This window comes from Giraffa tippelskirchi, chromosome 2, assembly GCF_054371585.1.
Source record: "Giraffa tippelskirchi isolate mGirTip1 chromosome 2, T2T-mGirTip1v1.2.pri, whole genome shotgun sequence".
In the NCBI taxonomy this organism is placed as follows: domain Eukaryota; kingdom Metazoa; phylum Chordata; class Mammalia; order Artiodactyla; family Giraffidae; genus Giraffa; species Giraffa tippelskirchi.
In genome coordinates, this window is record NC_137276.1 from 19,646,848 (window position 1) to 19,667,939 (window position 21,092).

Sequence of the window (21,092 nt, forward strand, 5' to 3'; positions counted from 1 at the left end):
CACGGAAAATTCCATAAGCAGAGGAGCCTGGTGGGCTACAGTCCATTGGGCCGCAAAGAGTCAGACACAACTGGGTGACTGAGCACACCCTAAGTGCTAAGTAAGTGTCTGGGATATAAATGATTCAATGAATTAATGAATCGGTGAATGAATGAAATACCAACAAGATCCCAGCTTGACTCGAGTTCAGCCTTGTTTGGAGAACATATATCGAAACACTTCCATGGTACTCTTTCCCCTGCCATGCTTCAGTTGTTTCTGAATAAATGAGGCCCTGTGTCTAATAATCTGGCAATTTCTCAAAGACTCACTTAATCTGAAAGCTTCTGGACTCTGCCCACCTGTCTATTCAACTGGTCCCTAAGTGCTGGAGTCACTAAGAACTCATTCTCTTCTCAACTCTATTGACATTTGATTTTTACCTAGAAATTCCCATGGTAACAAAACCTTGGAACACTTCAGTTATTAAGATGAAAAGAAAATCAAATCAAAACAATACACAATATGACCTTACATCAAACACAAGGGGGAAGAAAGGGAAAAAGAAGTTGAATAAATATCTGTTACATTAGTTGAATCATTAAGTTGTGTCTGAATCTTTTGCAAGCCCATGGACTGTAGCCTGCCAGGCTCCTCTGTCCATGGAATTTCCCAGGCAAGAATACTGGAGTGGGTTGCCATTTCCTTCTCCAGGGAATCTTCCTGACCCAGAGATTGAACCCATATCTCCTGCACTGGCAGCCAGATTCTTTACTACTGAGCCACCAAGGAAGCCCATCTGTTATATTAAGTATGTGAAAAACACTGTGACAGATCCTGAATACACAGGATATTCACACCACCCCAAGGAGGTAGTTATTACTATCTTCAATTTGTAGATGAGAAATGAAGGCTCAGAGAGGCTGATGACTTTCTCAAGGTGACCAATTAGAAAAAATACATGGCAGAACTCAGACTCAGACCTATCCAAATAAACAGTTCAATTCCCACTGAACAGAACCACTCACTGAAGGCCAGCAAACCCAAAGTTAATTTCTGACCTCGTGTAACAGTGGTTTGTCATTGATCTTAAGGCTAATGAAAAAAACACTTCTGCAAAGCAAAGAAAGGTCCCAACTGAGTGTGGTAAGAGACTTTAGTTCCAGCCTTGTAAAAGGCATTGTATGGAAAGGATGCAGATACCACGAAAAGCTTTTTCACAGTCAGCAGAGCCTCTAGACCTGGGGACTTGAGGATCACATCACAGTCCAGAGAACAGCAAAACAAGACATTTTCTAGTGATCAACCCAAGAGTGACAGGTGACAAGCTTCCCAGCTGGGAAGAAAACGTGCAGGGGGCAGACAGCCAGATTATTTAAAAAGAAAGCCAGCCAGTTAGACTAACAAATCTTGATGATCTGTTACTTTAGGAAACTATTGCCTTTTTAGAAATGCTCATGATATAGGATAGACCAGGGGTCCCCAACCGCCAGTATCTAATGCTTGATGATCTGAGGTGGAGCTGATATAATAATAATAATAATAGAAATAAAGAGCACACTAAATGTAATGCACTTGAATCATCCTCAAATCATCCCCACCTACTGGTCTGTGGAAAACTTGTCTTCCATGAAGTGAATATCTGATGCCAAAAAGTGTGGGGACTGCTGGGATGGACAATATAAATGAGAAGACATCCAACAAAATCATATCTGACTAGATCATTAAAAATGACTCCTCATGCCGAAACTTGGACATTATCCCCAATGCAGGTACAGTGGCATTGACAACAGGGAAGGAAGGGAAAGCCACATGTGAGCTGCTTTTAGTGGTTACAGGGCTTAAGGTTAGTGAACCAATGTCCCACTAGCCTGTCAATGAGTCTTCTCCCTTCTAAGGCTGGGTTAGAAATGGCAAATATCTGACACATGGGCTTTACTTCTACCCTCTTACAGACATAATTTATGGATGTTTTTTAGTTGCACTGAGTGAGGGCTACTCGCTTCCTGAGTAGTGCACAGGCTTCTCATTGCAGTGGCTTCTCTTGTTAGAGAGCACAGGCTCTAAGCCTATGGGCTTTGGTAGTTGAAGCACGGGAGCTCAGTAGTTGTGGCGTGTGAGCCCAGTTGCCCTGTGGCATGCAGGATCTTCCCAGACAAGGAATCAAACCCGTGTCCCCTGCATTGGCAGGAGGACTCTCAACTATGGACCACAAGGGAAGCCCAAATTATGGATCTTAACAAAACTTTAGAATCCTTTTCAACATCGTAATCCCTCCAGCCACTAATGATCAATTTGAATTGGCAAAAATAAAACCAAACGGTCACCCCTTGCCTAAATCAACTTCCCATAAACAACCTTTGATGAAAGGAGCCAGAACAATCCTAAGATACAGTGGGCCTGAGAAAGTATAAGTGAAAGGAAAAGCTACCTCTTGCAGCTTGGTCAATGGTTGCAAAGCATGCTGGGCAATTCTCATAATTCCAAGCCACTAAGCAAAATCCAAAAAGACATCTACAAGGTTTTCTCCCCAGACTATCTAAAAGATAAATGACAAAAGATAAATGACACCAATATTGTATCCTAAAAAAACTTGAGACTTTGAGGAGAAACCAGAGTGAATTATCACAGCCTTCATATTCTCCTAAAGTTGTTTCTAACCCACCGGAAATAAACTGATGGCAAGCTTCAGCCTCTCTTTCATGGTGAAAGCCTTCTCCCTTGGCCCAACATTTTTCTCACACATATGCTTAACTAATTCACAGAGTTCTGATTTTGAAATGGCAGTTGAGTCATATTTTGCTTAGATCCTTCTAATAGATTCATCTGTCAGGAAGGCAACACTTTTCAAAAGGGACCATGAACTAATAACATTTGAAAAAATATATTAAAACTTAACAATAATGTCTCCTATAACTAATGACTAAATTTGTGCCAATCCGCAAGAGTCTAACTTCGTGCTTAAAGTGTGGATCTGTAAATTTGTAGCATTAGGGTCACTGAGTGTGCATTAAAAATGAGGAGTAACAGGTCTATAGGAAGCCCACTGAATCAGAACCTGCAAGGTTCTCAGGAGATTTATAATACATGTGAAAACTTGGAAAGTACTTAACTAATAGAGCTTTCCTGGTGGCTCAGATGGTAAAGAATCTGCCTGCAATGCAGGAGACCCAAGTTTGATCCTTGGGTTGGGAAGACCCTCTGGAGAAGGGAATGGCCACCCACTCCAGTATTCTTGCCTGGAGAATTCCATGGATAGGGGAGCCTGGCAGGCTACAGTCTATGGGCTCACAAATAGTCTAACATGACTGACCGACTAATACTTTCACTTTCAACTAATAGAACAGAGACCATTTTGTCTCATACATCTAACCCTTCTGTCTCCAAGGCTTACTGATTTTTGGGAAGCAGACTTCTGCTGACTGGTGTGTTAACAAATTGCCTGGCCACAGAAGACTTAAAATGTTCAAATTTGAAAGAAAAAAAAATGCAGCATACAATGAGGGCTGGGAACAAAAGAAAAAGAGTAAGAGTAAGAGAAGAGAAAGCTATGAACATACAGCAAGGCTTACACATGAGTAATTAAAATTTTTACTTTAGTGATTTGAAAAGTTTGAAATGATATAAGTGGAAATAACTCATCTCTAGGCTATTTTCTTGGGACACAAAGGCAAAGAAGATGTGACTCTTGCCTTCAAGACATATGGAGCTCTTGCAATATGGTCATGTTCAAGGTAATCTGGGAAGGCTGAGAGGCAATGATTCAGTCTTCCTGGTGTGTGGGAAAGAGATGCATCTGCCATCTTTAAACCAAACATGGACAATACTTGTTACACTCCAGTGTGGAAGAGTAATGCAGTCAATATACAATCTCAAAAGCTTCTCTTCAAGCTAAGTACTTTCTGTCCCCTTCTCTTCTTAAAAAAAAAAGAAAAGAAAAGAAAAAAATCTCCCAAACAAAGGAAACAAGAAACAGAAACTTAATTTTCAATGAAACTAAGATATCTGAAAGTCCATACAATTGGATATAAGGATTGAAAGCTGATGATGTATATATCAGCCAGGGTTCCAGCAGAAATCAAATAGTTCACACAAAGCATTACTGAGTTTTCTAAGGAATAATTTACAAAGGTATACCAGGTTAAGGGAAGACCACAAGATGCAGTACCAGGGCTAAGAAGAAAAGAGAACTGTTTTCTACTCCAGTTCAAAGAAGGAAGGTGAGGGAACAGTTTCTAGAATCCCAAGAGAGAGCTATATGGAGATAACTGTCTGGCAGGAACTGTAATCTTATATAGAGAGATGACAAGGTTCAAGGCAGGAAAACAGGTGGAAAAAAATGGCCCAGCCCCATTGTCCCCTTCCCTTCCTGTATTTGCAAAGGCATCTTGTTGGCCAAAATCAACCAGAATCCAGAGTACAGGAAATCTATTGATAAATACTTGAAAAGTTTGATTTCATTGAAAAAAAAGCAATTATCGTAAAATGCTATCACTTTATCATTAGCATTTATCATACCTCTCAGAGCACTACAAGAAAGTCAAACTACAAATCAACAGTCCTTGTGAACATGGAGGCAAAATTCTTAAACTATTAGTAAATCAAGTCTAGCACTTTACAAAAATGATAAAACGTCATGGCCAAATAAGCTTTATCCTGAGAATGCAAGTTTGGTTCAACATACATAAATCATTCGACATACTTAACCATGTGTGCTAAGTCCTTCAGTCCTGTATGACTTTGCAACCCCACGGACTATAGCCCACAAGGCTCCTCTGTCTATGGGATTTTCTTGGCAAGAATACTGGAGTGGTTTGCCATTTCCTCTTCCAGGGGATCTTCCTGACTCAGGGATCAAAACTGCATCTCCTGCATTTCCAGCATTGGCAGGCAGATTCATTACCACTGAGCCACCTGCTAAGTCCAAGCCAACAGTGTGAAAAAGGAAGAAAAAAATTGATCATCTCAATAGGTGCAGAAAAAAGTATTTGACAAACTTAAATATATTCATGATAACAACTCTAGGCAAACTAGGAATAACAGACACTTCTTCAACTCAATATAGAATATCTACAAAAACTATAGTTAACATTATGCTTAAGGCTCTGATGGATAGAGAGTATTCTTCATTATGTTGGTGGTTACATAATTCTGTGTTTGCCAAAATTAATAGGACTGCTCACCTAGAAAGGGTAACTTTTACTGCATTAAATTATACCTCAATAACTCTCACTGCACTGTTAAAAAGATATTTTCAGATACCAATTCTCAATAATCAAAAAGTTAAGACATATTATTCTTTATCCCCTTTTCTATTTCTTACATTTATCAAAAATTCAGGTTTTGTATCTCACACCTAGAAATTCTGATTTAATACCTCTCTGAGGAGGCCCAGGAATCTGTATATTCAGCAAAATCTTCAAGTAATTCTGATGAAGGTGGGCCTAAGAACATGCCTTCTTTCTCTAGTCTTGTGTTTCTAAAAGATGGACAAGCTGACTTCATCTCTAAAGCTCGTGATCTCACAGCAGCTTCTATTCAGAATGACTTCCTTTAAAAAAAATTTAAAAAAAGAATCTATTTATTTATCTATTTGGCTGTGCTGGGTCTTAGTTGCGGCATGTGGAATCTAGTTTTCTGACCAGGGATTGAACCCGGGCCCCCTGCATTGGGAGTGTGGAGTCTCAGTCACTGGACCACCAAGGAAGTTGCCCAAGGGACTTTCAAAACAGTTTACTTTATATCTCTGACCCTCAGTTTTCTCATCTTCATGATAAAAGTAATCATGGAAGGAATAGATAAAAAGAATATATGAAAGTGCTTTTATAGTGTCTGGCATATAATAAATGCTCAAAGAGTACTATTTCTAGTTCATCTTTTTCTTTTCTAATGTACCTTATGGTATTTTATCACTTTTTAATCCTCATGTGACTATACTTTTAATCTATATGTTTATCATCTATATCCTTGAGTTGTGCATTGCTACTTCCTTGAATGCACAAATGATTTGTGTGTGTCCTTGATATGACAGAATGTACATTGTGGTCATTCATCTCCTTGATTAGAAAAATACTAATCAAACTGCCCATTTATTCATCTGCCCCAGCAACCTGCCTGAAAGTCCTTCATTACCAATTAGCTCCTCAAGTGAAGCCAAAGCTCAGGACGAATGTAAAAATACCCACGGAGGGCGGGTGGGTGGGCAACACACTGTTACTCTCTGTCTTCTCCACCTAATGAAGAAGTCTTTGGTCCTCAATCTTCTTAGCTATTCCTTGCGAAAATGGAGACCTAGATCATGGAAACTTTGAGGCGGTGCGAGGGAGAGATGAGATGAACATATTTAAGGACTAGATCTAAAACCTAGATCCAATAAAAGGGGAAAGTAACTTGTAAAGAGAGGTTTTGGTACTTGAGAACTAACTGGAGAGAAGAGTTTAATCCAATCAAGGTAGGCAGCCCAGGACCACATGAAGTTCTGAGGGGAGATTGGGGAGGTCGTGAGTGGGTGGTGGGTGTACTACAAGGTGGGGGTGGGGAAGAAGCTCTAGGAAGCCCACCATATTGCAAAGACCCTCTCCACTTGCCCAATCCCTGAGTAACCACTCAGGTGGCATAGGACCCTCACGGGCTTCTTAGTAGCAGCCCCACGTGGACACGCTGAAGCCTGCAGTGGGTCTTCCCATGGCACCTCTCCGATCCAAGGCCGAAAGGGCACCTGCAGGGAGATTCAGCAATGTCCATCCCAGCACCACACGACTGGAACCATTTGTTGGGACATCTGATTCCCTCTACGGCCAGTGCTCGTGTCAGCTTGAGCCCTTCTTCATGTTCTTTGAGCTCAGAAACCAGAATGTGGAAAAGCACAAGGTGCTGTATTCTAGCTGAAGAAAACTAAACCCCGGTATTTTCCAGACAGCTCACCTAGGGCCTTTAGGCTTCTCAGTGCCTGCTGGGTCATATAAGCGGCGTTCACCTACCCCACAGGCTGGCCATATGTTCAACCTCCTCCTCACAGCCTCCATGAAAGATGGCACTGAGCAGAAAGATGAGGTCTTCGTTCAGGCTTTTGCAGGGTCCAGATTTCTGTGAAGAGGAAATGCATATCTTTCTGCTGCTGAAAGTCATCTCTCAAGGGGCTTCTACTGGATGCCAGGCTCTGAGTCCATGACCCCTTGGATCCCTGCCAGTGGCTGTACCTTGGCCCACATAGAAGCTGCAGGCCAGCATGACTGCTCATCACAAAGGAAGGCCAGGGGGGGTTTCTCAAGAGAGTCCACTGTTCATTGTACAATGTAATCCAATTTGCTAGTGTTTATTATATTTACATGTATAAAATATGTCTGTTTAATATTAATACTCTGTGAAGGACATTCGCTTGTTGCTAGGGGATACAAAGCTGAATAAGCATAGTCCCTGCTCATATTTCAGGTAAGTAGGGTTTAGAGAGGCTAATAAATATAATTTATTGACTGTGTGTTAGAAATCCTATTATGTCATAATTTTAAATCTTTCATACATATGTGTATGAAAACTGAAAGTCACTCAGTTGTGTCCGACTCTTTGTGACCTCATGGACTATAGCCTTCCTCTGTCCATGGAATTCTCCAGGCAAGAATACTGGAGTGGGTAGTAAGCATACATCTAAAACATATATTTGTGTTTTGGAGATGGCAATGACATTTTCTCTAATAATAACAGAGGAGTGGTTAAAAGTATAGGATTTAAAGTCAAACTGCCTTTGACCTTGGGCAAATTATTTATTTTTAAAAAGTCAAGCAGTTCCCAAAAGGCACAGGTAGGAAATCAGAAGGTCCTATTAGCCCATCAGTCAGAAGCAAGACAGTTAATATTTTGCCAAATACAATTCACGAGTGTTTTACATGCTTTTCACCCACTACATACACTCATATACTCTGCTTTTACAAAAACGACACCATATTCTACTTACTGTTTATAGCCTATATTTTCTTCCCGATATGGAGTAGACATCTTTATGAGTCAGTATATGGAGAACCTACTGTCCTTTTAATGGCTTCAAAGTATTTCACACTCTGCAAATCATGATATTATCTCCTCTATTCATTTTATTTCTTTTTCTAATAGAATTGGCATGTCTGGAAAAAAATACTACCAGGTAATAGCTATGACAGTGAACATTTTTTTTTGTTTCTGACTTTAATGAGAGTTTTACCACTGAGCATGAGGCTAGCCATGGATTATAAATACATGGTAAAAGTTATGAGCTTATCTATTTATTTATATTTTATTGAGAGGTTTTTGTATTGGGCATGAATGTTAATTTTTAGCAAATGCTTTTCAGCATCTTTCAAGATGATCAATTACATTTTTTCCCTTTGCTATTAATAAATTAAATTATATAGACTTCATAATATTAAAAAATTAATGTGGTCCTAAAATGAACCTTACTTTGTCATGATTTTTTTCTTAACATACTGCTAGATTCTTTTTGCTACAATGTTTACAGGTGGCTAAATCCCAAGTAAAATGCCTTAATAAAATATTTATATATACATATATAAAAATATTTTTGTGTGCTCTTTGCATGTGTATTAGAGTTAATACTTTTTCTTATAAAAATAATTGGAAATATTTTATTCTATCTTTATCTTTAAAATGTTAGGTAGATATGTTCCCCTGAAAGTTGAAAGTATTTACAAGAAAAATAATTCTCAATTTTCAACTCCAGATACTACTGCAAATGTGTTATTCAAGTGTTCTATCTCTTCTAAGGTATTTCTTGTCCATTTTTATCTTTTCCCTTTTGAGGATAATATAATCACAATTATTTGGTGGAGTCAGGAACCTTCCCTCTACATGGCCACCTTGGTCTAGCAGTGTTTCTCGTTGTCTTTGAAAATGGCTTTTCCCACCTCTCCTCCTACTAGTGGGAACCTCCAGGTTAAGGAACCTTTCCCCCTACAACAAGAGAGGAAAACCACATGGTTATTGAGAAGCTGGATCAAAAACCAAAACAGAGCAAAGTGTGTGATGAAGTGTGACCTTGGTTTGTGTCCTCCATCCCCAATATTACTGGATTGCTTATTTATTTATTTTTTAGTTTATTTATTTGGCTGTGCCTGGTGTTAGCTTTAGCATGTGAGATCTTTAGTTGCAGCATGGGAACTCTCAGTTGCAGCAAGAGGGATCTAGTTCTCTGACCAGGGGTCAAACCCAGACCCCCTACCTTGGGAACGCAGATTCTTAGCCACTGGGCCACCAGAGAAGTCCCTCCAGTACTGCTGTTTTTACAGAAGAAAGAAGACTGGACACTGCTGGCCTCCACTGATCTCCCCAGGCCTCCAACCGTCCATCCTCTAACTCTAGAGATCTGTTTTTATCTCATTGAATGCCCACCTCATGAGGACACATCTACAACCTCCATTTTGCAGAGGAAACTGAACATGGGCAATTTCTTAACCAAGCTGAGCTCACACGGGTGGTAAGCAGGGCAGATGCAGGATTTGAACCCAATGTTGTCTGCCTCTGAAGCCTGTAGGCCTTCCCCTGTTCTCACCAGCACATTTTGGGTCTGAGTTCCAGTGGTCCTTGAAGGTGTATTGCATTCTGTGCCTCCCACAGAGTTGGTAGTAAGTTACTCCCACTTATGGCAGTAAGTGACACAGTTAAGTTTCTATTACTTGCAACCAAAAAGGATCCAACTAATAAACTAATTAAGCCACTAACTTGTATTCATCCAGTCCTACCTGATTGCAAATTGACTTAACGGTACACTCCGCTCCCTCCTTAGAGCCTGCTGAGCACAGAGACTCCCATAAAAACGCAAAAAAGAATATTGAGTTTCTAGTAGATCTGTAATCATTAGATTGATTCTGGGTTCTAACTATAAATCAAAGGAAAACTAATTTTAAATGTGCAACATAATTAAACATTAATAAATACGATAAATAAATGGGGAAAAAAATGAGAAGCTAGAGGGATCGAATCTTGGCATTGTACACAGACTATTTGGCCAATTCTGGTTAATTTTATTACCTCTTTGGATTTTAGTTTCGACAACTGTAATATAAATCACTGAACTTACTTAGCGTGCATTGTATTTGAATCCTTAAAGATTAAGAAGTGCTGTGTTGCTGTTGTTATTGTTGTTGTTTAGTCACTAAGTCATGTCCAACTCTTTCGCAACCCCGTGGACTATAGCTCACCAAGTTCTTCTGTCCATGGGATTTTCCAGGCAAGAATCCTGGAGTGGGTTGCCATTTCCTTCTCCAGGAGATCTCCCCAACCCAGGAATCACACCCACATCTCCTGTGTCTCCTGCATTGGCAGGCGGATTCCTTACTGCTAAGCCACCAGGAAAGCACAAGTAGGGCTGAATGCAACCAAAAATGAAGAAAAGGAAACTTTTCTAGAGACAAAGAGACCCCAAATATCAGACTCCTTTAATGACAGTAAGAACATGATAAGAAACCTATTACCATCATTCTCGGATGAGAAATCTAGCCTTTGGCAAGTTTCTTGGCCAAGTTAGTCTCTGGAAGGGCACACATCGTAACTTGAATAGTCTGTGAGTTCCACAGTGTAAAAGAACCTAAAAACTCCCTTTCTTTTTTTTATATTCACCTATATTGGTCTAGATATCATCTTTTAAGTGTGAAACATAAGTGTGAAATTTTTCTAGGGTTTCTTTGGGCTATACAGGTATTTTCATGTTTTGAGTTTTCCAACTTCTTTGTTTAGGAAGGAAAATTTGTCATCCAGAGGCATGCTGCATATTTTAATTTTTTTTGCAGTTCTCATTTTGCTTATGTTGCTAAACACTATCATTTCTTTAATCATATCATTTGTGAGAACAGTAATCGCCTTTAAAAGGACAAAATGCCCTATTTTCCCTGATACCATAACAGCAGCTCTAATGAAAGGTACCCACCCTTAAACAGTGGAAGGAGATCCTTCTATATGAGAATCACTTGGAAGATATTCAATACCATGGGCTCACTGTTAGCTAGAAATGTCCAAACAAATTATATACCAGTGCTGCTTATTGGCTCTACTCATTAGAAACACATAAGATCCACTTCAACACTAAACAGCTATTTCTGCTTCTTCTCATCTTCAGGTTTGAAAAAATTACCTCCTTGCAACTATAGCTGAGCTTCAGTCATCACCTGATGTGCTGGAAATGAATTATGTAGCAAAGATTTTTGCTACATCAGGGCTTTCTACAATCCTAAGAAACAAATGTTGTCTATAACTGTGTAAAAGAAGAAGATTAGATGATGAGCTCAGCTTTATTTCACCAATAACTGCAATGAAAAGAAAAAAACAAAAGCATCTTTTCTTGTAAAACAGTCTCTAGGGACTCATGCTGTTCTCTCTATGCCCAGAATAACAAAGGGAAATGCTGGGGAAAATGTGAGGATGTCTTTGGCTTTTTCTGGAAAGAAAGGAAAAATAAGACCCTGACTGAACATAGCTCCAAAGTGCCAAAAAGAAGTTGAAATGTGACCCTAGCCAATTTGTGGGAATTTCAAGGGAAACTACATGGTGTCAGCGTCCCCACCTGCCCTCCTGCCGTGGCCCCATCCGATGCCCTTCCCCCACCTTCTGAGTGATGGAAAATCCATCCATCCTCTCGCCACCTCTGGTCTTCCTCCTCCAGAAATAACCCCATGATGGAGAACCTTCTGTGGGCTAGGCACCATCTCCTTTGCCTATGTGACATTTAATTCTCAAGACAATTCTACTGCACAGACGATGAAAGTGAAGTCAACTGGCTCAGTTCCTTGCCTGAACAACTAGCACATGTTAGAAAGGAAAAGCAGGCCCTGACATCAGGCAACTCATAGCTGAGCCTTAATGATATTAGGAATGCTGATGCGTATGGCAAAATCGCATTTCTCTTCCCCTGGTCACAGTCTCACGAAGTAGCCACACAGACAGGTCGCCACACACACAAAACAGCAAGCATCCTTCCTTCCCTCGGCTTAATGAGTGGCCACTACTTTTGTACCAACTATAACTTTACCCTCTCTAGTCTTCTAGCTAAGATTATTGATCAGTTGTAGAATTGTTCAATCAGGAGAGAATTCACTTCCTTAGGCACTCCCCAGTTTTGCCCGTATAAACCCCAATCCTGTCCTAGTTCTAATACTCCCTCACTGAGACTCCCGATGGTTCCCCATGCTGTGTGTTCTCCCACCACTGCGATGAGTAACAGTAACCTTCTCAATCGCAGGTGTGTTCCTGGGGGCTAAGCCTGTGGTTTCTTCTCTCTCTACCATAGTATCCTTTGTTCCCTGAACTGATCTAAGCCTCTGCTTTTCTCATCTCTCAATTGGGAATAATCAGAATATCTAATTCCTACGTGCACGCATAATAAGTTGCTTTAGTTGTGTCTGACTCTTTGTGACCCCAAGGACTGTAGCCTGCCAGACTTCTCTGTCCATGGGATTTTCCAGGCAACAATACTGGAGTGGGTTGCCATGCTCTCTTCATTCAATTCCTGAGGTGCTTCTAAATGAAATAATGTACTCAATATACACAAGTCCCTCTTATTATCATTCCCACCATGATAATAATAACCACTATTTTTATTCCTATGACACCTTACTGCCTCCATGACACCTTTCTGAGAGCCCAGTTTCAACATGTATGAAGCTCCTGCTACATGAGAAACACTTTTCTCTACTTCTCAGAATTCCTCTCAGCTGAAAACCTCCAAAATTTTTAGGAAGTGTTAAGACTTCAATATTAAAAATTCTTTACATGCTGTCTTGTATATTATTTCTATTTTTATGCTCCTTGTCTTCAGTAAGATGGTTTCTTCAAGGAGCATGTCACATCTGGAAGTTGTAATCCTTTATCTCTGGGCACATAGTAAATGGTCAATAAAACATGTGTTGATTGATTGGAACAAAAGGCCAGTATGGACAGAAGTGTACCACTGAAAGTGTAAAGGAGCTGGCTTTTTACAGCCGCAGGTCTGAGGCCTGGGGACAGGTGGGAAAGGCAGTTCAGGTGCCCTTTGGCTTAAGATTCTCCTTTCTGATCTTCCCTCCTCTCAGGGCTCTTGATTTCCACATCCTCCAGGTTGACAAGATGGTGATGTTTTAAGCGTTTGTCTCCTTCTAGTTAGGAAACAGTCTTACAAAAAGAGTAAGTCTCATAGTATTCCCTTTTCAGTTCAGTTCAGTTCACTCAGTCATGTCTGACTCTTTGCGACCCCTTGGACTGTAGCACGCCAGGCCTCCTTCTCCATCACCAACTCCCGGAGTTGCTCCTCAAACTCATGTCCATTGAGTTGGTGATGCCATCTATTCTCTTTTAGAAACTTATGTTTTTTACACTCCTTTTCTTTCCCACTCAATCACCAAACATTTTTTTCTTGGCCCCAGACAACATAAACTTGTATTAGTAATGATAATCAATTTTTAACAAACATTTTCAGTTTTATTTTTTTTAATATTAGGGTTGCCTATAGAATAGGAATTTCATTTATAACCTCAGATATGCAGACAACATCATCCTTATGGTAGAAAGCTAAGAAGAACTAAAGAGCCTCTTGATGAAAGTGAAAGAGGAGAGTGAAAAGCTGGCTTAATACTCAACATTCTCTGTTGAGAATGGCATCCACTCTCATCACTTCATGGCAAAGAGATGGGGAAACAATGGAAACAGTGAGAAACTTTATTTTGGGGGGCTCCAAGATCACTGCAGATGGTGACTGCAACCATGAAATTAAAAGACACTTACTCCTTGGAAGAGAAGCTATGACCAACCTAGATAGCATATTAAAAACCAGAGACATTACTTTGCCAACAAAGGTCCATCTAGTCAAAGCTTTGGTTTTTCCAGTGGTCATGTATGGATATGAGAGTTGGACTATAAAGAAAACTGAGCGCCGAAGAATTGACGCTTTTGAACTGTGGTGTTGGAAAAGACTCTTGAGAGTCCCTTAGACTGCAAGGAGATCCAACCAGTCCATCCTAAAGGAAATCAGTCCTGAATATTCACTGGAAGGACTGATGTTCAAGCTGAAACTCCAATACTTTGGCCACCTGATGAGAAGAGCAGACTCATTTGAAAAGATCCTGATCCTGGGGAAGATTGAAGGAAGGAGGAGAAGAGGATGACAGAAGATGAGATGGCTGGATGGCATCACTGACTCAATGGACATGAGTTTGAGTAAGCTTCAGGAGTTGGTGATGGACAAGGAGACCTGGTGTGCTGCAGTCCATGTGGTTGTAAAGGGTCAAACACAACTGAGTGACTGAACTGAATTGAATTGATGGGGCTTCCCTGGTGGCTCAGCAGTAAAGAATCTGCCTGCAATGCAGGAACCACAGGTGATGCAAGTTCAATCCCTGGGCCAGGAAGATCCCCTGGAGGAAGGCATGGCAACCCACTCTAGTATTCTTGCCTGGAGAATCCCATAGACAGAGGAGTCTGGCAGGCTATGGTCTACAGGGTCGCAAACAGTCGAACACAACTGAAGTGACTTAGCATGCATGCATATATATGTATACATATATACATTCTTTTCTTTTTGGTTGCCCTAGGTTTCCATTGCTTTCCGTGGACTTTCTCTAGATGCTGTGAGCAGGGGCTACTCTTCCTTGTGCTTCACAGCCTTCTCATTGCGGTGGCTTCTTTTACTGCGGACACGGGCTCTAGAGCGCAGTGAGCTCAATAGCTGTGGTGCACGGGCTCAGTTGCTCCAAGGTATATGGAATCTTCCCAGACCAAGGATCGAACTTGTGTCCCTTGATTGTCAGGCAGATTCTTAACCACTGGACTACCTATGTACATTCTTTTTCATATTCTTTTCCATTATGGTTTATCACAGGATATTGAATATAGTTCCCTGTGTTATACAGTAGGACCTTGTTGTTTATCTGTCCTATCTATAACAGTTTGCATCTGCTAATCCCAAACTCCCAGTCCATCCATCCTCCATCTTGTCGTTCCATCAGCAACTGCAAGCCTGATCTCTATATCTAAGAGTCTGTTTCTCTTTTGTTCATAAGTTCACTTGTGTCATATTTTAGATGCCACATATAAGCAATATCATATGGTATCTGTCTTTCTCCATCTGACTTACTTCACTTAGTATGATAATATCTAGGTCCATCCGTGTTGCTGCAAATAGCATTATTTCATAATATAGGAATGTTTTTCTCAAAAAAATTATTTTTTATTGGGATACAGCCAATTAACAAACAACGTTGTGATAGTTTTAGGTGATTCAGCCATATGTGTACCCATTCTCCCCGAAATTCCCCTCCCATCTAGGCTGCCATATAACATTGAGCAGAGCTCCATGTACTAACACAGGAGGTGAATAGGAATGTTTAATTTGCTATACACTGCAAGCACTCATTCGATATCCTGAGATCGCTGCATTAGATTTTCAGTGTTTCTTAGGAGAGGTAGAGAAATTCCTTTTCTCAATAGTAATTACATCATTTTCTTTGAAAATTATTTGACTTCTGTTACTAAGGAAATAATTATTTTCTTTAAAATGTAATGTTGCTCCCCACTCACATCTCAACTGACGGTTGAAAAACCATCTTGATTAGAAGGTGCTGATGTGCATTCTAGCTGGGCAAAGATATTCAGCTGTGCTTATATCTTGACTCAAGTCAAACGACCAAGCCTGTCCTCTTATCCAACTCCACACCATGCCTACTGCAAGGACAACTTCTCTCCTATTCAGAACTGTCTGCATTTCTTCCTCTCTCAGTTCTAGGAATCAGAGCCTAGGCAGATCATGGCATGTCCTATAGCTATTTACATGAATGCCTTCCACCAATATCTGTGTATCTGAGATAGCTTCAATGTATTAGTTTAGATGAGAAAAGCAAGATTCATTTTATATATATATTTAATATATATATTATAAAAGCAAGATTCACTATATATATATATATATATATATGTGTATATATATAATGTTCCCACTTGTGTAACCTCTCACAACCAAAATTCATACATATGTATCTAAATGTTTATGCATGATTGTGAGACATGATAATATATAGTAAATTGCATTGGTTACCTCCAAGGACAATGGATATGAGAGGAGGGAGAGGGTATGGACAGAGAGTACCATACTTTATTTATATTTTGGGATGTTTTTTATTTATTATAATAAAGCACATGATTTTTTCAAAAAAGGATAAAACATGTAAATGCACAAAGGCATCTCTTAGTTTTTTTCTGACTCTTGAAGTTGTACTTGCAGTGCTCAAAAACTCCTTCTGGCAAGAGTAAGAACTAGAAACCTCAGAAGGCATCTGGGTCTTGAAGTAACAACATGTGGGTATAAGGAAGTTTAGAATAAGCAGAATAGATTGCTGGGTGTCTCCAAAGGAAAATTATGCATTGTTTGGCTCATTCCCCTCAGAATTATCTGGTTCTAGTCTTTCGTTGCCTCTGAGCAATTTTACAGCTCTGTAAGTTATGGATAACTAATTGCATGTCTATAGAAAAAGATTATTTTGCCCTGCTATCAGATTTTGTTCTAGTAGAAGGGAAAGTCCCACTCCTCCCTCTACCTGCTTTCCTGATCTAGCAAGCTGTCTGTCTTTGTAATTTACTTGTCTTTGTATATTTCTTACATCTTATCAGTTTCCTTATTAGTGATGAGCTAAATATTATCTTTAACACGTTTATTTTATATATGAATGAGAGTCATCACGATTTTACATCTTTTTAAAATTAGTCTTTAACATGGCATTGAATCCCATGGTAACCAGGATCAGAGCCAGCTGTGTCACCTACAGCAAGTTCCTTTGCTTCTCTGTCCCCATCTATCCATCTCATTACCCTTTCTTCTGTTACATTCTGTCTCTCTCTTGCTCACATCCTTCTGCCCACATACAGATGGCGACATCTGTAATGATGCTCCCTGGTTATTTCTGGGTGGTGGTATTTGAGGAGTTTTGTAGCCTTTTTTCACTTGTCTGCCTTTCTTGAATCTTTTATAATGGACATTTGCCATTTTTATAAATCAATAAAGTATATGTGAGCAAAGTCTGACACTTGTCCAAATTTGTCAAGTGCTTCTTTCTCAATTTTTTATATCTTTGATCTTAAGAGAACCAGAGCGGTGAGAAATCTGAGATACTAGTAGAGGCCAGTTAACTTTACTGGAGTACAGATTAAAAGATAAGCAAAGTTTCTGAGAGTCTGCGGTACATGCATGATGCCTCTGGCATAGGGTGATCCCAACCCCGAGACACTCCTAAAGCCAGCCCAGCCCCTCTGCCCCTGAGTTCTTGCTGTCCTATAGCCCCTGTGAGGCCTTTTCTAGGTGGCCAGTAGCTTGCTGGGGCAGGTTTGACTCCCTGTTACATTCCTAACTGCACCATGAAAACTGGCACATCCATTTGTAAGCGCATCCATTAAAGGCACTGGAGGGAAAGGCACCCATCTGACAGGTGTGTGCAGCACCTCCAGGTTTTCGAGGGCCATTGTAGATGCTTCTCCCTGCTAGATGCCAGTAGCACACTCTCCTCCTCCACTCTTCAGATGTGACAACCAGAAACGTCTCCAGACTTTGCCAAAGTCCTCTGGGGAGCAGAATTGCCCCCCATTGAGAATCATTGGTCTTGTGCATTGAGCTGCTATCTAATCAAGGTTTGTGCTAAATTCTAGAATCAGAATGTTGTACATAACATAGCCAGGGGGCCATTTACCTGGGGGTTATCCTCTCACAGATCCCGATCTTTGTAGCCGGAAAAAGTAGGTAGGACTTGTGTTCCACAGGACTCTCTCTGAAGAATTACTGTTGTGATGTAGTTCCAAGTACAGCCACATACTTGATGCTGCTGTCTGGATAACAATGCCACAAAGAAAGAAAAATCCCTTATGACAACCCTGCAGATCTGCCCTTCAAAGCAGTGTTTGTGCATCCTTCTGGGCTCCGCTCAGAGGATTATTATTTGCCAGAATTCACGTGGGTCAAATGATACTAAAACTCTTTACTTAATTAGCGCATCCAATTAGCCATTCCTCCGCAGCCTAGAGGGCTTCCCAGGTAGATCAGTTGGTAAAGAATCTACCTGCAACGCAGGAGACCTCGGTTCAATTCATGGGTTGGGAAGTTCCCCCGGAGAAGGAATAGGCTACTCATTCCAATATTCTTGAGCTTCCCTGGTGACTCAGATGGTAAAGAATCTGCGTGCAATTTGGGAGACCTGGGTTCCATCCCTGGGTTGGGAAGATCCCATGGAGGAGGGCATGGCAACCCACTCCAGTATTCTTGCCTGGAGAATCCCCGTGGACAGGGGAGCCTGGTGGGCTACAGTCCATAGGGTTGCAAAGAGTCGGACAGGACGGAGCAACTAAGTGCAGCGCAGCTGTAACGACGGCTTTAGTTTACTGAGAAGGCTGGAGGAATTGAAACAGTGTAGGAAGAATCGTTTGGGCACAGCTTATCCAATGAGAACTGTCAGTTCCTCTTCAACTCAGGAACTAGAGCTTAGGGCTAAAGTAAGATGAGAGCCACCAATTCTTCCTAAGATTGAAGCCTGAATTCACACAAATAATTGACAAAGAGCCTAGGTATTGCTATTTTTCCCCAAAACTCCAGATGTGTTTGTAATGAGCAGCCATGTTTAAAAACAACTGGACTATATGATGATCTTTTACTTTTATCTAGTGACATTTTTTTCTAGTTCATATTCAGTGCTCCCATTTCATTTATGTTTTCAAATTTCTCCATCTCTTTTTTGTTGTTGTTCTTTCTCAAGCCTTTATCAAGTGTACCAGAAAAGCTTTTGTATACATATACAAATTTTCTTCAGAAAATTTATGAATTCTTTACTAGCTAAAAAAACTTTATGACATTTTAATTCCACTTGTTTGACTTAGTATGACTAGAATGCTAGATTTCTAATTTATATTCACTCAAAACTTTGATACAGTTCCATTTATTTTGGCTTCTAGTATTACTGCTCAACGTCTAAAAAATTTATTATCTTAGTGACTTTTAAAAAATTTGAATGAGTCTTGAAACTTCTAATCCAACTGAGAATATAAAAAACTACTATGTTGTAAAAAAAACAAAATCCTGGAAGTTAACAAGTGATAGAGTATTATTAGCTAAAGTACAGATTTTATTCAAATTTCACAAAATTTTATGCTAGTGTCCATTATCTGTTTTCATACCTTATTCAAGACTCCATAGGGTATTTAATTGCACTGACCAGCTTCAACTGCATGCAACAAATTCTGGTAAGTTCTCTTTTCATTTTATTCTATTACAAATATTTTCTAATTTTCCTTGTTATTAGTTCTTAGATATATCCATCACTTAAAAATGGACATTTAACTTCCAAATATATGGGATAAAGTATCTTTAATATTAGCTTCTCATTTTGATACTAATTTCTCATTTAAATGCTTTCTTCTCTGCAAAAAAAAAAAACTACTTTTTAAAATAACTGTCCTAGATAGCATATGTAAATGATTGCTTACCCTTCTTACATGCATTCATGAAAAAATCATTTTAAAAAACTTTGCTTGGTTTCCTTTTTTATTAGAAATTTTTATTGGAATTTTTCTTCCTTTATTCTTACATCAAGAGCCACAAAGCCTTGGAACATGTAATGAAGCCCAGCAATGATCTCCCATAGAGTCAACCATCTAGGTAAAATTTGTAACATAAGCAAAAATTCTGCATCCTTAGCTGTGCAGTCACCACCAGGGGGAACTGGGTCATGTCCAGTTCACACAGCTGCTCTCCTTAAAAGCAGCACAATGTCTAGCTGATGCAACAGCCCAGCTCACCATGGCTGAGCTGTGACCATAGGGCCAACCTGCAGTTGGAGATTCCCAAGCTTGGCTGAGCAACAGAACTATCTGGGCATTTTTTAAGATTCAGTTTCCAGGTTCCTCTCAAATGTTTTGAACAGAATCTCTGATCTTGAATAGTTAACTCTTCACCAAGTTATGGAGGTGATTTTGATGATTAGCCATATTTTGAAATTACTGTATTAAGTTTTCACGTTAGAGACTTGGTAATGTCTTGGGGATGTTGTACTCTAATATCTTCAACAAGGAGGTTCACTTGTAGTTGAATTAGCAGCTACTATGTCTCTTAACCTGGGCTTCCCTGGTGACTCAGCGGTAAAGAATCCCCATCCACCTGCAATGCAGGAGACATGGACTTGATCTTGGGTCTGGAAGATCCCTTGGAAAAGGAAATGGCAACCCACTCCAGTATTCTTGCTTGGGAAATCCCATGGACAGAGGAGCCTGGTGGGCTACAGTCCATAGCATCCCAAAGAATCAGACACAACTGAGCACACAACACACATGCACATGTCCCTTAACTTAGAGATTCAACGCAGTAAAAATGGAAAACTAAGATACATATAGAATATAAAATATATCATTATCAAGTGTTTTGTCCTAGGATAAATACAAGAGACATATGTGGAAAGATGTTACGCCCTGATTTTTTCTAGAGTATTTCTGAGTTAAACTTTTGCCCTTGTTGTTCGGAAAACAATCAAAACTTACAAAAAATTTCACTGGATAGATATTGATACATATATAAACCAAATATTGCAGTTTCCCATAATTAGCAATAGCACAAAATTCTTCCCAAACCCAACATCCCAAATTTTGACTCATTCAGTAATTCAGCAGAAATTATGGATACTTCAACTTCTTCTAGCAGCAGATTTCAACAATTAATTAGTTTTTGTCATATTTGTGGGAGCAAGTGCTCAAAACTACAGTGCAACAGGTCATGCATAACTGATGCTGAGTTATGGAATGTCCAATAATATCAGAAAATATTTGAGATTGTGAAGCCTACAGTAGTCAGAAGAGGCATCTCAGAGAATAGAGGTGGGTTCTGAAGAATGGCGAGCATTAGCAGAGAAACTGAAGAGGTGCTCCAACCAACCTGATACAAGTTTTCCCACTGCCTCAGTCAGTAGTAGATAGTAAATCCATGACTGTCCTTAATAAGCTGATGCTTGGAAAATAGCAGCAGTAAGGTTGTGTCAGTTCAGTTCAGTCACTCAGTCGTGTCCGACTCTTTGCGACCCTATGGACTGCAGCACGCCAGGCCTCCCTGTCCATCACCAACTCCCAGAGTTTACTCAAACTCA

At 40.0% G+C, this 21,092-nt stretch overlaps 1 protein-coding gene across 10 annotated transcripts in view; it reads right to left on the bottom strand.

Annotated features, from left to right (window-relative positions):
• The window catches only part of LOC145525995 (uncharacterized), a 548,630-nt gene that overhangs the window by 290,030 nt on the left and 237,508 nt on the right, over positions 1 to 21,092 (bottom strand). For 6 of the 10 annotated variants that reach the window (XR_014068613.1, XR_014068608.1, XR_014068606.1 and 3 more), the window contains one exon: positions 6,960 to 7,065. The exons of 1 other annotated variant lie outside the window; for it this stretch is intronic. The gene's annotated coding sequence lies outside the window, so the exon portion shown is untranslated. Of the gene's footprint in view, positions 1 to 5,356; positions 5,531 to 6,903; positions 7,066 to 17,663; positions 17,800 to 21,092 lie in introns of those variants that run through there. 3 more of the 10 variants (XR_014068577.1, XR_014068615.1, XR_014068612.1) reach the window with 3 other exon arrangements.